Genomic DNA, 17,500 nt, shown 5'->3' on the forward strand with positions numbered 1-17,500 from the left:
AAACAACACTTTCACTGCTTTGTTCTCGTCCAGGCGCATAACGACGAGCGCCTCCCTCAAGGAGAAGGTTTGGCTTCACTCTGCAGTTTTATCGCTCCGTGCTGTCTGACCTGAAGAGCTCAGGACCGGACTGAAGGAGCAGCAGCTCGTTCTCATCCCGCAGGAGGAGACACACCTGTCTACTGATCAGCCTGCTGCCTAACTGAGAGCGACAGCAGCAAGTTGTCGGGACTGATGTTAGTGAGCTCTAGTGAGCTCTAGTGACCTCTAGTGACCGCTAGTGAGCTCTAGTGACCGCTAGTGACCGCTAGTGAGCTCTAGTGACCGCTAGTGACCGCTAGTGAGCTCTAGTGACCGCTAGTGAGCTCTAGTGAGCTCTAGTGACCGCTAGTGAGCTCTAGTGACCGCTAGTGACCGCTAGTGAGCTCTAGTGACCGCTAGTGACCTCTAGTGAGCTCTAGTGACCTCTAGTGACCGCTAGTGAGCTCTAGTGACCGCTAGTGACCTCTAGTGAGCTCTAGTGACCTCTAGTGACCGCTAGTGAGCTCTAGTGACCGCTAGTGACCGCTAGTGACCTCTAGTGAGCTCTAGTGACCGCTAGTGAGCTCTAGTGACCTCTAGTGACCTCTAGTGACCGCTAGTGACCTCTAGTGAGCTCTAGTGACCGCTAGTGACCTCTAGTGAGCTCTAGTGAGCTCTAGTGACCGCTAGTGACCTCTAGTGAGCTCTAGTGAGCTCTAGTGACCGCTAGTGAGCTCTAGTGACCGCTAGTGAGCTCTAGTGACCTCTAGTGACCTCTAGTGACCGCTAGTGACCTCTAGTGAGCTCTAGTGACCGCTAGTGACCTCTAGTGAGCTCTAGTGAGCTCTAGTGACCGCTAGTGACCTCTAGTGAGCTCTAGTGAGCTCTAGTGACCGCTAGTGAGCTCTAGTGACCGCTAGTGACCTCAAGTGACCTCTAGTGACCGCTAGTGACCTCTAGTGAGCTCTAGTGAGCTCTAGTGACCGCTAGTGACCTCTAGTGACCTCTAGTGACCTCTAGTGACCTCTAGTGAGCTCTAGTGAGCTCTAGTGACCTCTAGTGACCTCTAGTGACCGCTAGTGAGCTCTTGTGACCTCTAGTGAGCTCTAGTGACCTCTAGTGAACTCTAGTGAGCTCCAGTGACCGCTAGTGACCTCTAGTGAGCTCTAGTGAAAGTGGACAAAAGTTGGACTATTGGTGGCTATCAACCGGTGGTTCTCTGGTTCCTGTGGGTCCTGGTCCTGGTCCTCCTGTGTGGTCCTCTGGTTCCTGTGGGTTCTGGTCCTGGTCCTGCTGATGTGGTTCTCTGGTTCATGAATCACTGCTGTGGATCGTCGGCCACTCGTCATGTTTTTCAATAATATCATCCTGCTACTCTGTTAGTCACATTCTGTTAGTGCTGAAGACACTGTTAGTACACTGGTGCTGTTTGCGTTGTCTGTCTGTCTGTCTGTCTGTCTGTCTGTCTCTGTCTGTCTCTCTCTGTCTGTCTGTCTCTCTCTCTGTCTGTCTGTCTGTCTCTCTCTGTCTGTCTCTCTCTGTCTGTCTGTCTCTCTCTCACCCAACACAGACCCCTACAGAAGCCGCCCACATTGATCCTGGGTCTGTTCCAGGTTTCTTCCCGTTAAAGGGGAGTTCTTCTTCCTCCACTGTGTCCTAATCTAATATCTGATGTTGCTCATGTCGGGATTCTTGAATCCTTAATGTTGAATTCCTGAATCTTTGGTCTCTCTCTAATTAAACAGTTTGGTCTGACCTGCTCTTTATGGGAAGAGTCTTGAGATAACACTGTTGTGAACACTGTTTTCAGCCCCTGAACGAACAGGTACAGGACATGACAGGTGGAGCAGCAGGAGAACAGAGAGGACGGTCAGAGGCAAACCAGAGACACGGATTTAAGTTGAAAAGACATTAAAAAGTGCATCTTGCAGAATGTGGGACCTTTAACTTGCATCACAAACACACAGTTATCTGCCTGCTTGTCCCCCTCCGTCCTGTAGAGGGCGCTGAAAACACCCCCACATGTGAGCGGAGCTGTTCTGTTGTTTCTAAAGGACCTTTGTGGTCATTTTGACTCCTCAAAGTGCTTTTTTATGAGGATGTGTTGGCAGGACGGTGTGTGTGTGTGTGTGTGTGTGTGTGTGTGTGTGTGTGTGTGTTGTAGCAACAGTGGAGCTCAGCGGTGTGGAGGAATCAGAGATGTGCTTGTTGGTTCATACATTCTGTATTTATATTCTGAGTGTCCGCAGCAGGATGTCCTGCAGAGGAAAACAGCTCTGAGGAGCTCCTGCCTGTCGCCGGCAGGCTTTAGTGGTCTAGTTAGTGATGGTGGGAACTGCCAGTGCTGTTTAAAAGCCTCTTTATGATGAAGGCAGGAAGATTGCTTTTTACCACACTGCTATGTTTAGACTAAACTAACAATCTGAGCCTTAGTGAGAGGGTCCCGCCGCTGCAGGAGCTGTTTTTGGCAAATCTCTGGAAGCTATTTTGGTGACACCTCTCTTTTGCTCCCTCTCAAGTTAATTCATTTCGAATGTGACTTATCGGCGTGACATGAAAACAGCCTACAGCGAAGCACGCCGTCCAGCGCATGTGTAATATGTTGAAGTCCCTCGCTGACACGTTTGGATACGAACGACGAGATAAGAGAAGAAAACAGAGTTCTTCTGAACGGTCGCACGTTTTCACCACGACACGGTGCAGACAGTATGGAAGCATCCCCCCCCAGGAGCGGAGCGGCTGTGGGCAGCTCAGGGTCCGACCACAGCCATTTCAGACTCTCTGCGGCCTCCTCGGCGGGTTCGCGTTAAAGGGTTAAAGCTATTTAGAAACGGCGAGAGGAAAGATGGAAGAAATTACCCTTCATCAGCAAAGGTGCTCTTTCTTATTAGCGCCACCACATCTGACTGTGCACTCATTGCTTGTGCACACTGAACTAAAATGAAGTTAATTGCTACCAATTGTGAAGAGAGCTGCGTGCCTGATTCCCCTTTGAGGGAAACTTAAAAAATGTGAACAGCTGGAGGAGGAAATAAGAAAAATAAGCGCTGATAAAATCATTTCTAAGTGAAACCAACGTTGTTTTCGTGTCACTGAACTGATTATTCTAACAAAGCGAATCATTTCATCTCCAGACATCTGTTACCACGTTGGCCGGAATATATCTGAAAAAGCAGTCGTATCATATTTGAGGAATATATTTACATGTTCCCAACATCAGATATTCATTTCTAATCAAGAGATCTGAGAGGGTTTGAGCTCACTGATCAAACCCGTCCCACAGAGACGCGTCACGAATCATGAAATAATCACAAAATCTAATCCATCGGTTCCTTTTGTTTAGTGTCACTTCAGACAACTTTCAAACTCCTGCTTTAACTGGATCATCTTTCGTTCCTGCTTTGTGTCGTCACCAGACAGCTTCCTCTCTCCCTGTTTCCATCAGTTATCAGTCAAACTGCAACCATCCTTCCTCATTTATCTGCTCGGATGGAGACGTAACAGTGCAGCCTCTGTGGCCCCGCCGAGGTACTTTAGTTTGAAAATCATGTGACACAATAAAAAGAAACACACACACACACACAAGTCACGTCCCTGGACACAGACTATTTCGCGGCGGCGGGCCTTCGTCGTCACGGTAACAGCAACAAACAGTCAGATTTAGACGCCGTGACCACAAAAAGGAACGTCGGCTTAAAACCGTATGTAAGTTTAACTGGACAGAAGTGCTTCATCTCGTTTTACAGTAAGGCTGAGAGGTGTGATGCTTTCTGTCCACAACATGATCTTCACGCAGTCATCCAGACAGACAGACAGACAGACAGACAGACAGCATCTCTTTGTTTGGTGTCAGACGACGACAAACGTTTGATTTGTGCATTAAAGTGCCTCTGAGCCTAAAGACAGACGCACTCTTTCAGTTTAAATGTAATGCAGTGAACCCCCCCCCTAAAAACAGTAATCTAGAATATATAGAGAACAGAATTTAACACGGCTTGTGTTTGTAAGAGCTGATGATTGGTTGTGCTTGAACCCTGTGACCTGCTACTTCACTCTGAAACTCACTGTTCTGGCAAAACACTGAGTGTTGATCTTGTTTTTGGCGCGCTGGTGAGCCGCCTCCCCTCGGCCCTCCGAGGGCTTCAACAGATTATTGATTGCTTCTTATCTTTGCTTTTTGTTTTATTATCACATTTTAACTCTGGAAAATTGATCACGACGCTGACGGCGCCGCGTTACTTTGAAAACACACTCACCTCGGGGTGTTGACCCAGACGATGCCGATGTGGCAGAAGAAAATACACTCTTTGTCCTTCTGGTTCTCGCAAGAGCAGCGTTTCTCTCGCCGGTGGGCCGTGTGGGTGAGCTGCGCCGGGAGGCCCTCCTCCGCCGTGGGGCTCGTAACGGAGAAGGCTGTGAAACAGAAGTGGAAGAGGGTGATTAGTGACTCGTCCTTGATAATTCAGTTCATGTGACAGGAAGTACAAAAACACAAGATGTAAACATGACAGAGTTAGCAAGAACGCTACTCTACACCCACGTCCACCTCGGCAGCTACCACAAACACAAATATACACTTTCTAGAGTTCCAACGCCGACAGCTTGTCGATCCGTTCTACAAACTGCTCTCTCTTAATGGTCACTGCCGTCTTATCCAGCCATTTTAGCCCAGAGCTTTCACCCAAGAGGCCGCTGTTCATCCTCCACGTGAAACCAGAGCTAACGAACTAATTCATCCCAAACTGCCTAAACCTAACCAACCTAACGACACCTCAGGACATTAACCACGCGTTTACTGCTGTCGCTATGGCGATGAAGGTCCGGTACCCCGTGCATCTCTTACCGACACCGAAGGGTAGTTGGCGACCGGGTGATGGTTTAGCCGTTTGAATTGGGAAACTCATGTTCCTGTTCTTGTCAGGATGGATCGTCATGACTTTATTGATCCTTCGGCGCCACCATCAGGTCAACATGCTTCGGGTTATTACCAAATACCTGCAGACCCAGACGCTCTGAAACATCTGTGGTGCTGGATGGGAACTCACTGAATCACCAAAGCTTTTAGAATTCATCTTCTACGATTCATCACATCGTGGTTTCTGTATCTGATCACACTATGAGTGTGTGTGTGAGTGTGTGTGTGTGTGTGTGTGTGTGTGTGAGTGTGTGTGTGTGTGAGTGTGTGAGTGTGTGTGTGTGTGTGTGTGTGTGTGTGAGTGTGTGTGTGTGTGAGTGTGTGTGTGAGTGTGTGCGTATGAGTGTGTGTGATGAATCTTCTCCTTTGTTTCTGACCATGCGGCGGGAACCTCACAGGCGTTAGAACAACTCTCCGCCTCTTCACACTTTACTGCACAACAACCACAGCATGAAACATGATATGGTAACTCTTGTCTCTGCACCTGAACACACACACACACACACACACACACACACACACACACACACACACACACACACACGCTCAGAGCCCATAAAGCCCACAGAGGCCACAGACAGCCTTTGATCCTGCTCACACTGCTCACAGGGGAATGTTTGGGCGTCTAAAGAGGGATTTACATGATTTACACATAGGCACAAAATAACACTCCTCCTCTTTAGAAACGGTGTAGGTCTGCTCTTTATATCGCCGTGTCCCACAGAATCAAATATTTGAGGTTGTTATTCATGCAAAGGCTTCAGAGAAGCTGGTATTTGTTCAAGCGGCGTCCCGGCTTTCCCCGTCTCACATCAGTGGAACGAGAACCCCGAGCGTACAGGGTGGTTAGGCATTTATAGCCTAGGCTGACTTGCAGTGCCCGTCCCTAGATGGACCCTGGAAATACATTAAACTAAATAAAGCACCAAAGCGAAGCCGACGTGAGAACACAGAACAACACAAGACGGCCGCAATACAATAAAACAAGAACAACACAAACTCTTCAAAGACTGTTTTCCACAGACGGGACCCAGTTTGAGTTCCAGAGACACACCTGCTGCTGTAGTTTCAGGTGGAACACACATCTGTCACATCTGTCACATCTGTCACACACCATCATCACTGCATCACCCAGGACGAGATGATGAAGGAGAATAATGGAGCTGCTGTTCTGCTCCAGGTGAAGTTCCTCTTTTCTTTGACGCTGCCAGACACTGAAGCGTTTCTTGAAATGAGTTAAATTTACCTGAAGATTTTTAACATTTCTTGTATTTCTTTTTGCTATTTTACTCCAAAATGTACAAAATTCTTTACAAAAGAGTCAAAACACAAAAATCCTGGATTATGAAATGACTTTAAGGTGTTCTAGTGTTTGTTTCTCCACACCGGCTCCCAGAATAGAGCTGTTTTTGATGAGTATTTTATTTTGAAGGGACCCTCAAATGTAGTTTCCAAAACCTGAAGTGAGGAGTTCTGCTTGCGTCAGTGTTTGAGAAGATGTTTTGGAGTGAGATTGGTTTGCAGAAGTCTTCACTTAGTTTGTCTCTCTTATATTCATCATTTTAACGTTTGAGTCACTGTGACCGCTTCGTCAGGTTTAACCCCTTACTGCCTGACTTTATTTACAATTATATAAAAACAATAAATGATTTGTGTTTTTTGCATTCAAGCAGATTCTAGATTAAGTGGAGATTGTTCATTTGAATATATCATAGCATAGAATAGTACAATATAATAATAGTATAGTGTAATATATATGTATATATGCATAGAATATATATATTTATGTATGTGTGCATGCATCTATGTAAATATAATGTATACACAGAATATGCATTAACCGGCATTAGTGGGATACAGAGGCCACCTCACCTGCCGGAAGCGGGGGGGGTTAATAATGAGGGTGTTTGACTCGTTTCTCAAACCCTTTCAGATGGTTCCTCCCTCAAATGGAAAGACCCACACCGTGAAACCTCAAACCCCAACTTAAAAGTCCTGATAACGCAGATAATTACCAGCTTCAGGCTTGACCCTCACTCTCTGACCTCGTGTGGGGTCAACATCATAGACGTCCACCCTTTAATCCCTTAATGTCTGAAATGAGATGCTGGCTAAGTGGCCGATGAATGGGCTGTTTGTTAAAGCAGGAATGTCCGGAACAGCACAAGATAACTGCTCACTTGGAGGCGACAGAAACAAATACGTGGACCTTTTTACACAAATTAAGTGTGAACTTCGTGAACTACCAATATTTTAGAGATGTTTCATCAATCCACAGCAGTTGTGTTCTGCAGACTGGAAACACTGGCTCCTTATCTGGAGTTGGTCCGGCAGATAACACAAAGCAAACACGACCTTCCAAATGTTTTGCATGGTCACGTTTCACGCTGCCAAACCAAACTCGGCTGGACTGAGGTGTTTTGTGCCGCCGCCGATGAGATTGCTATGACTTTTAATCCATTTAGCACGGAGATGTCACGCTATTCATCTGCGTGCACAAAAACGCAGCCTCAGGCAATATCCTGGCAAGACGGCGTCACGGTGAACCGCCTCTGGTTCGGACAGACAAGGTCAGACAAGCAGGATGGAGACAGAAGACGCTACCTGCCTTCGGCGAAGTGAAATAAAGACGAGACCTTTGGGAAAAAACGGAACTATGAAAAAGTCAAATACGATAAAAATGTGCTTTTAGTCTCTGTTAGTTTGGTCAGTCGGTGTGGGGGCGCTGGTGGGTCTGGGACGCCTGCATGACTGGGAGTCAGCTGCTTTCACTGAGTGTCGTATTTGGATTGGAAAACCACTTCCATTCTCCCCCTGACAGACGTCCCCCAGATTAGATTAGATTAGATTACACGGTGTCTCCAGGATGCAGTCCAGACGTGTTGTATTTTTCTTAGTCACTCTTCAAAAAACAAATCGAAGGGATCCGTAGAAATAACGGTTATCTTAACGTAGCCTGGGGATAAATAAAATATTTCTGATTCTGGCTCTAATTAATTTACACACTTATTCTTGTCTTTCTACAGTTGTGAGGACACACATAGATGCTGAGCATTACCCGTACCCTAACCTAACCCAACCTAACCATCACAACTAAATACCAAACCCTCATCCTTACCCTGACTCTACCCTTAACCCTAAAACCAAGGCTTTACCCTCAAACAGCCCTTTGATGTGGTGAAAAATGTCCTCACAATGCAGGTAATGCAGGTCCCCACAGCGTTCTTCACACACACACACACACACACACACACACCCCAGGAGCCAAACTGTGCGTCAGTTAATAGCAAACTTATAAGAGACATTTCTCATCTATATCAGGTGAGGCGGGTCAGGCTGGAGAGGGGCCCTGTGTCAACAAGCTGAGAGTTTCAGTTCTGTGCAGCTAAATGAGTCCTGGTTTGGCCAATAGATAAAATGTCTAATACCACAGAACCATCGTCCGCCGGCCACCAGCAGACCACAGTGTGTGCTGTAATAATAACACAATGTTAAAAGTGCTGGTAAACACTTGAATCCATCATTCAGATCATTCAGCGGTTTCCAGCAGCTGTGACAGCATTAAGAAAGAAAAGAAAGATGTCTGACAAACACCACAGACCCTTAACTTAATGTTCACGGTCTGTCGATTGACGCCAAGAGGAGAGAAACCACATATATTAACATTGTTCTGCTGGTTATAGAAAGCCACACTGTGCTTAACCAAATTATGAAGGTATTTACTCTCTGGGAGCCAACAGGAGCCACGCTCGCAGGATTACAATCCTGAGAATTTGGGGGGGAAACTCAAGCTGGAGTTGATTCTCACTTGAAAGTCAAGATTTCAAACCAATATTATGCATTTAACATCACCAGCTATAACAAAGCTTTGGCCCTCTGGCGCAAAGAATGCCATGATTTTCCATTTTAAGTTTCAGCGTCAAAACCCAAACCCGAGCGGTTTATTGTTTCCTTGCTGAAGGCGACGAATCATACTTTACAGATGTAAACATACAACTTCTCCCCAGACGTTGGGCTCCCATCTGCACTTCTGGCACCCATTCAATCCTCCGAGCAGCTCTCGTGGCGACCCGTGCTTCCTCTTCTCATCATTCCATGTCATGTTTTCCGGTGCAGGTATTGTGTGCCTGAGCGTGCATACAGTATTTTGTGTCCGTGTGCGAGTCTTCATGCAAATGTCTACATCTGTGGCTCCAGAAAAGAAAAACTAAATGTGGGAAACCTCAAGAGGCAGAGCCCCCGTTCAGGCTCCTACAGTGTTTGGAGACTGCCAATCCAGAGTTGAACTTCTTGCCCTGTTATGAGAGTCTGCCCGGCTCCACAGGGTTTGACGATATTTGACAATATACAGGCGGATGAGCTGCCTAATCCGTGAGCTGGCTGTTTGGATTGGCAGGAGTCACTGTGCAGGTAGAAGCCAGCGTGATCGTGTAAGCAGTTAGAGAACACAGATTAAACATGCCAGCGAGCGTTTCACATCCATTGTGTTGTTGTAGCCTCGGTGGACTCAAGTTTCTGGAGAGGTAATAAAGGTGCTGAGGCCAACACGACAGCCAACGTAAACTCTCCAGACTAATTTGGAACTCCTTAAGCCCAAATGTCTGCAGGTGGAATGGAAAAACACCCCGATGAGCCACTGAGGACGAGCACGAGTGGACCTGCTGCAGTGTGAGAACCACGTCTGGCCTCCGGGGAGGGCAGAGCGGTGGAGCGAAGGACTCTGGGAAGCTGATTCAGGGTTAAAGTTATGTGAGAGCAGCGTTTGGTCTGGTCTGGTCTGGTCTGGTCTGGTCTGGCTTCTGCGCACCAGATACTTGGCTTGTTAGCAGGCTTCTGCAGAGACGAGCGCTCAGAGGGGCTCAGATATCCACTGCTGATGGGGGTCAGGCTGCTGAGTGATAAATCTACAGAGTCGTGAGATTATTATCAGGGGAGACGGGAGCAGACAAAACAGATTTCTACTACACACATCTTTCTTATTTATTCAGGTCAAGTTAAATTCTTTTTTTGCACAGCCTGATATCACATGAATGTCTCAGTGGGCTTTACAGGCCCACACCAGTAAAGGCTTCCACCAGCGCTCAGAGCAGTGAGTGAATAAAGTCAGTTTAATGGTTCATTAACTGCTGATTCAACAGCCTCACAGCTTCTGGTGTTTATCCTGCACAGCATTAGGCCACACGGGGGTTCAGCGCCGAGCAACATCACAACTGTAGGAGGATGACTGTCGACGGGAGACGGAGCAAACGTGTCACACCAAAGCCACGCTAATGTGAAAAGATGTCTTCTGTAGAACACATCTTCTAACCTGCCAATAACGCTCACATTACCACAGGCCTCACTTCTGTCCCACTCCAACCTTTGGACCAGTCCAGCAAAATGAGTTCAGTGGATTTAAGGAAAAGGCTTCAGAGTTTTTCCAGTGAAACGATATGAACACCAAGTGTCACAGAGGTCGGAGAACTAAACCACAAGCACACGCTGATTCATTTGAGGAGGATTCAGAGCGAACATCGTCATCCTTAATTCACTGTGACTCCTGACTGTCACGGTTATCTCTTACAGTTCTCTGAACAACTTCTAATCAGTGCTGTTGTTATTCTGAGAATTCCTGCCAATTCTGCTGTTGACTGAGCGCTAGACGCTTTCACTGGGATAGATGGGGACCAGGGTTGGTGTCTACAGGCGCTGCGTATTAAATAGATGGTGTGTTGATTTAAAGCAGGTACAGATAGATTATTCTTAGTGTCATCATGCTGTGGTAAACTCTGGCAGTAAACTGGCCTTGTGCTGCTCCTCTGGGATGTTTTCAGGTTTTAGCCTTCTGCTAACTGTAACGTTAGCGCGAGGCTACGGCTAATTAAAGTTCTTGTTGAAGCAGTTAGCTAGCTATCGTTAGAGCCTTCAATCACATTATAGCACCTCAAAGGGCTCAAAGTCCACATGCTGGTGAAGAAAACAGGACAAAGTATGACTTCTTTGCATTTTACAGACAAGTGCCTCCCCCAGGTCGGAGGAGGATCACGGCCTGTCAGCTGGAGCTACTTAGATATTAGATATTAAATGACAGCATGTGTTGTGAATGTCTGGATAAGGTTTCAAGGCACACATTGTGTTTTAGGATGTATTTCCCAGCTCAGTCAGCCAGTCCTGTAGTTATCTGGGCTATTAGGTTTTATTTAGTGTCCACAGTGCTTAAAGAAGGAGTCTGTGCTGTTGTCTTGTGATTTAAAAGAGTTGTTTTCTGCAGCAAACCCTAATCGGCATCAGATGTCTGGCTGTGACACGGAAAGAAAACAGAGGTTAAGACGAAAAGAGCGGTGGAGATAGTGGAGAAAGAAAAATGGAGAGACCAAGTAGACAAATAAAAGTGAGGAAGGGGAGTTGAAGTGAGCGGACAGTTAAAAAGTCACAGCCAGGAGAATAGAGCAAGATGTTGACATAGGGGTGCACACACCAGAATCTAAAACCCTCAAGGTATTTCTTTAACCTCTTAAGACCCCAGCTCTTGTTTGATATACATTTTTTATTTCTCCTTGCTATTTGGGCTTATTGGACCCTGATAAGTATAAAACCTAAGCATCATCTTTGTACATGGTGTAGTTTTAGAGAAACATTCTGTCCACATATGTGGACAATCACAATAAAGTCACCTTTGTGCAAAACTCTGTATTTCCACCCTGAACATAGCAGTTTTTTTTACATGTATTTATAACACATACAAAACATATTTTGAACATGTTTTGAAAATCACGGTAGAAAAAACAATATGAAATATCAACAATTTTGCCCACATACATGTCCATACGGCCCCAGCTAAGCAGAATTAACTACTATGGTAATATAAGCCAAAGTGTGATGTCCACGCATGTGTAGCCAGGTCTTTAGAGGTTAACTTTGACTTGATCTGCCCCCACGATCCAGTCCGCTCCATAAAAAAGTCAGTATTTCACCTCTGATGCGTGAGGTGGATCTCACAGAGTGGAGTGAGAGACTTTAGACTGAGGTAGCAGCACACCTTCCAACCCTCACGCCTTCTTCAACTCCTGAAAAACAACTCTATATCTTGTACGACAGACGTCTTCGGCTGTGTTTTCTCTTCTAACAGTGGTTCTGGAGAGTGATGTGAATCTTAGACCAGTCGCTGATCAGCCTGATGTTTGTGGCTGCAGGTGTTTCAACTGAAAACCTTGTTGCTCTCACACGGACCTTAATGTGCCTGAAACGGCCTCTTCAACATACAAATTAGCGTCAGATGTGTGAAACAATGCGTCAGTGGTGCACTTACTAAAAGCCAGTTTGCATGAATTGCTGCTAAATAACAGGTGGAAAGTGTAAACTGCTGCTGAAGTGAGAGCAGAGAAGAAGAAGAAGAAGAAGAAGTCTGAATGACATCATGTTAAAAAGCCTGATGGTGTCAGAATGATGAATGGCTTTTGGGGATAAAGTGATGTTACGGTGGAATAACGTCACGGTGCTTCTTTAACTTTGTCTCTCTCTCTCCCTCCTGTCCTGGATTTTATACCTGCAGGCGTCACGTTTCACTCACGAGCTGCGTTCATGAAGCAGGTACATTAATAGATGTACCTGATGTACCAAACACTCAAGACGAGAGCTAACGTCCACACACGGGCTCCTGATGCTGGAGACACATTCAGCCTGAATAAAGGAATAGGGATCAGGGGACGGTCACAAACACTCCAGCTGTTTCTTTTATGTGCTTTCTCTGTTTAACTTGGAAAATGAAGAAGCGGACAGCCGCCCTGGGGGGCCACGGGGCTGCATGTGGAGCTCAGAGCAGTAAAGCACAGCGTCACCTGACAGGTCATCAGGCAGGTCCCTCGTCACCTCCTCCGTCGGACCGCTGGCTGGATTATTTAGTGTTTAATCTAATTGCGGCACAGCAAACGTCCCCTTCCAGGAAAACTGAGCACAGTGCAGAGCAAGTGGGAGGACATGGGGGGGGGGGTAGTAGGAGCCCAGCATCTCTAGCAGGTTAATGTGACCACATTCACACGCTTAAAGGGAGGTGGCAGCCAGGCGGACTGTGGGAACCGGACATTTTAAAGTCCATCTAAAACCAGAACAATCTGCAGCACCACACCGAGACCCCAAGTGACGACTACAAGGAGGAGCGATGAGTAAAAGAAAGCTCAGGTAATAACACTGACTCAGCCCTCACAGAGGGAGCACACTGCCACACGTTCAGCTCCGTAAAACAAGATGTTACATGTTCGTCTTTCAGCGTCTCTAACTCATCGTCTGCGAGCTCTGCTTTGCCAGAAGGCAGCACCTCGCCCATCACTGATCAGACTCTTCTGACTTCTTCTTCTGTGAACCCGACAGGATCCACAGGGACAGACAGTGAGGACGGGCTTACCTTGATGCTGATGGATCAGGATCAGCGTGGTGGCGAGGAGCCAAAAGTAAGTGAAGTCCATCCCGCTCGCCTCCTCAGCTTCCAGGTGAGAAATCTGCCAAAATCAGGCCGATCTGCACATAAAACTCCTCACTGCCGCTCCCTTCGCCTGGTAATGAAGAACAGCTGAGAAGAGCCCGAAGATAATTACAACAGAGAGGGGGTCCTGCTGGATCAGACACCTGAGCTTACGACGGACCCAGTCAGCAGCACCGACAAGAGAAGCCGTTCCCTCAGTTTACGCCAAAAATGTCCACTTGATCCCGTCAGGTAAAGGTTGGCTCTGCAGCGGCTGACGCCCAGGTGCAGCGCTGCACTGACCCTGGCTCGGGGCGCCGAGCTGTATCCTGAGGGGCTGCGAGGCTGCCAGGCGCAGGGAGGATACGGTGAGCGCTCGGGAGCACAGCTGTAGTGAGCTGGATCATAACAGATGGAGGGAAATGAACTGCGGGAGAGAAGGAGGGAGGAGGAGAGAGAGCACAGGAGAGGCTGGATCTGCAGCGAGACACCTTCATCGTCATTAATCACAGCCTCCCTCCCGCTCGCTCTCTCACTGTGTTCTCGCTCGGTTTGGCTCCGTCAGCCAGCTCCTCTCTGCTTTTTCCATTTTCATCATAATCTGAAGTGTCTTCTCTGCTCCCTCGGCCCTCCTTGTGTGTCCAGGACACATGTGGAGCGGCCCGGCTGTCGACGCCGTGTGTGTTTAAACTCAGGACAACAGGCTGAAGCCGTGATGGAAACCTGCCGGGTGATTTGTTGTTCTCAAAGTTTAACAGCTGGGCAAGTTGTTTCCAAATTCATGTTGCTGTAACAACATTGACTTCATCCCCAAAGTCCCTGAAAGATTATTCTTGTTGTCTGAGTCTGTCCCTGACAGAGCGCCCCTCACCCCTCACCCCTCACCCCTCACCCCCCCTGATGGTGTGTGATACCTTAAATTAGCACCCAGAGAAAACATCCATGAAAACAGCCTGGGTGGGGCTGTGTTCCCCCTCTACTCTGCTCTAGCACTGACTGAATCAGTCACATCACACACACACACACACAGCAGGCACAGAGGGAGGGGGGGGGGGGTGAAGTATACCTGGTAAGAATGAAACCATACGACACAAACGCCACAACTATGGTCGCTGCTGGACGAACATCACCACCGGAGTCACATAACAAAGTCAGAACATCACCGCAGCCTAGTTTGTGTGCGTCTGTCACTTTGCATAAATCACATTAGTGATGAAAATGAAAGCAGACCTTCACCAGTAAATGATGTCTGACCCTGACGCTGGGACTTACACACTGCCCCTCCTGTGATGAGGAGTTCAATAGGATTTAATTTAATAGGAGTTTAATTGATGGCACACCTTCCTGACCAGGCCAGAAGACTGATGTAGAGAAGCGACAGAGAAGTTTGTCGAACGGGTTGGTTTGACTGTGACGACGTGGTTTCCCCCCCGTTCATTAATAAGATTGGTAATCTACAAACCAAATAAACAGGATTGTCGTGTGTTTGTTATCTTTGCACCACTTCACTGCAGCCCAGTTCAAATTCACCTGCCTCACAGTGGAGCGATGAGCTACGGGAACGGTTTGACAGCTAGAGAAGTTAGTTAAACTGCATAAAACGTTTATCCACCGTCCATCATTTTAGCCCGAAGTGGGCTGCTCTCAGCTTCCCTACTACTTTGGCAGATGATGCTCTCAGCAGATTTGTTTTGGACTCAGTCGTTGATAAGTTGCCTGCAGTCTTTAACAAACTATTCTGAGGTCATGTGGAGGAAAGGAAGACGACGAAGACCGCAGAAGGTGGACTCCTGTTTTTGGGCACAGTTTAGGGGAATCTGTCTTTATGTCAGTCTAACAAGGGAGAGGCCATTGCGGTAAACCAGATTTATAAAGAGATTAACGAGGACAATCCAAACATCTGGGAGGCAGATACCATGGAGAGCCTTTCGGTTGGGTTTCCCCAAAATGGCTCCACCAGATCTCGTGAAATTTTCTTAAACGAGCGTGGTGTCCTGAAATGAAAATAGCAAAGCTCTGTGCAGAGGAAGTGAGTTTCACCACGACGAGAGGAGCAGCCACAGCTCACACAGGCAGGGGTTTATACTGGAGCAACGATTTACTGCTTCAAAACCTTATTACACAACTTCCCCTCAACCACGGCTGAGACCTTCCTCCGACTCAAACCAAATCCTTTCAGAAGGAATAATTCAACGTGTCGGCTGGTTTGACTTCTTTGAATCTCATGTGAGGACGTGTGTTAGCGTAGCTTAGCATAAAGACGGGAGGCAGGGGGAAACAGATATACACCGATTAAGACGCTGCATCTGTTTGTTATCTTACAGAGAGATTGTGATTACTTGAAATAAATTATGCTCAAGTTATGGAAAAGGCGACTGAAACACTTCCTGGGATGCAGGGAAAGAGCGTGATTCTTCAGAGGAACCACCTACTTCCAGTCTTTATGCTAAGCTAGGCTAACCACGTCCTGACCGCGGCTCTGTGCTTTAGTTTGATATACTGTCACATCTTGTCATGGTCGTCTGTGGCTGCAAAATCTGAACCAAAAATGTTTGATTTCTGCTCAAAGAAATCAAACTTTCCATCATTTTGGGGGATTTTTGCCTTGAAATCTGTGACAGCCAGTTTAATGAGTTGTTTGCAGGCGGGACCCATCAGGTCTTCAGGGGAGATAATTAGAGAGCAGAAGGAAACAACAGGCTGACGCTCCCATTGCCCCAGAGACACAATCATACATGAGGGGGTGATGGGGGAGAGGTGGGGGAGGAGAAAGGGAGGAGAAAGGGAGTGGAGGGAAAATAGAAAAAGGGAATGAATAAGAGATATTTAAGACATTCAGACCGAAGGCGCCTTCTAAAATACGACCGTTCACTAAAATCTTTTATTTCTCGGCGTCTTCAGCAGGTCGAGACATTTTCGCTCTCTGACCGAAGCACCTGGGGAAAGGTGTGTTTAAGTCCTTCACATCCTGTATACTGAGTCTGGTCCTGCATACTGAGTCTGGTCCTGTATACTGAGTCTGGTCCTGCATACTGAGTCTGGTCCTGTACACTGAGTCTGGTCCTGTATACTGAGTCTGGTCCTGTATACTGAGTCTGGTCCTGTATACTGAGTCTGGTCCTGTATACTGAGTCTGGTCCTGCATACTGAGTCTGGTCCTGTACACTGAGTCTGGTCCTGTATACTGAGTCTGGTCCTGCATACTGAGTCTGGTCCTGCATACTGAGTCTGGTCCTGTACACTGAGTCTGGTCCTGTATACTGAGTCTGGTCCTGTACACTGAGTCTGGTCCTGTATACTGAGTCTGGTCCTGTATACTGAGTCTGGTCCTGTACACTCAGTCTGGTCCTGTATACTGAGTCTGGTCCTGTACACTGAGTCTGGTCCTGTATACTGAGTCTGGTCCTGTACACTGAGTCTGGTCCTGTACACTGAGTCTGGTCCTGTATACTGAGTCTGGTCCTGTACACTGAGTCTGGTCCTGTATACTGAGTCTGGTCCTGTACACTGAGTCTGGTCCTGTATACTGAGTCTGGTCCTCCTCCACCGCCACGAAGAAACGAGCCACTAACGGACCAAGAGATGCTGAAGAGAAGCTACAGGTCAGAACCAAACATCTCACTTCAAGATTTAGTCTTTGGTTCTCTGCAGGAAAACACTGGAAATAACAAGAAGTTTAGTATTATTGTAAGAACTTAATGACTAATTACACTGGAGGGAGGGGGGCTGTTTAAGAGGGCAGATAGAGGGCAGATAGAGGGCAGATAGAGGGCAGATACAGGGCAGATACAGGGCAGATACAGGGCAGATAGAGGGCAGATAGAGGGCAGATAGAGGGCAGATAGAGGGCAGATAGAGGGCAGATAGAGGGCAGATACAGGGCAGATAGAGGGCAGATAGAGGGCAGATAGAGGGCAGATAGAGGGCAGATAGAGGGCCGGTACAGGGCAGATAGAGGGCAGATAGAGGGCAGATAGAGGGCCGGTACTAAGGCCTGATGCTGAGCCGTGAGGCTTCCATCTGTGGATCAGCAGAACAAAGCTGTGACCGACCATGAATCCTTCCTGTGCCGATGTTCTGGACGCCAACGTGTTTGAACGGATGGAGCGAATATTAACCTCATATAA

Source organism: Pempheris klunzingeri, chromosome 18 (assembly GCF_042242105.1).
Source record: "Pempheris klunzingeri isolate RE-2024b chromosome 18, fPemKlu1.hap1, whole genome shotgun sequence".
Classification (NCBI taxonomy): domain Eukaryota; kingdom Metazoa; phylum Chordata; class Actinopteri; order Acropomatiformes; family Pempheridae; genus Pempheris; species Pempheris klunzingeri.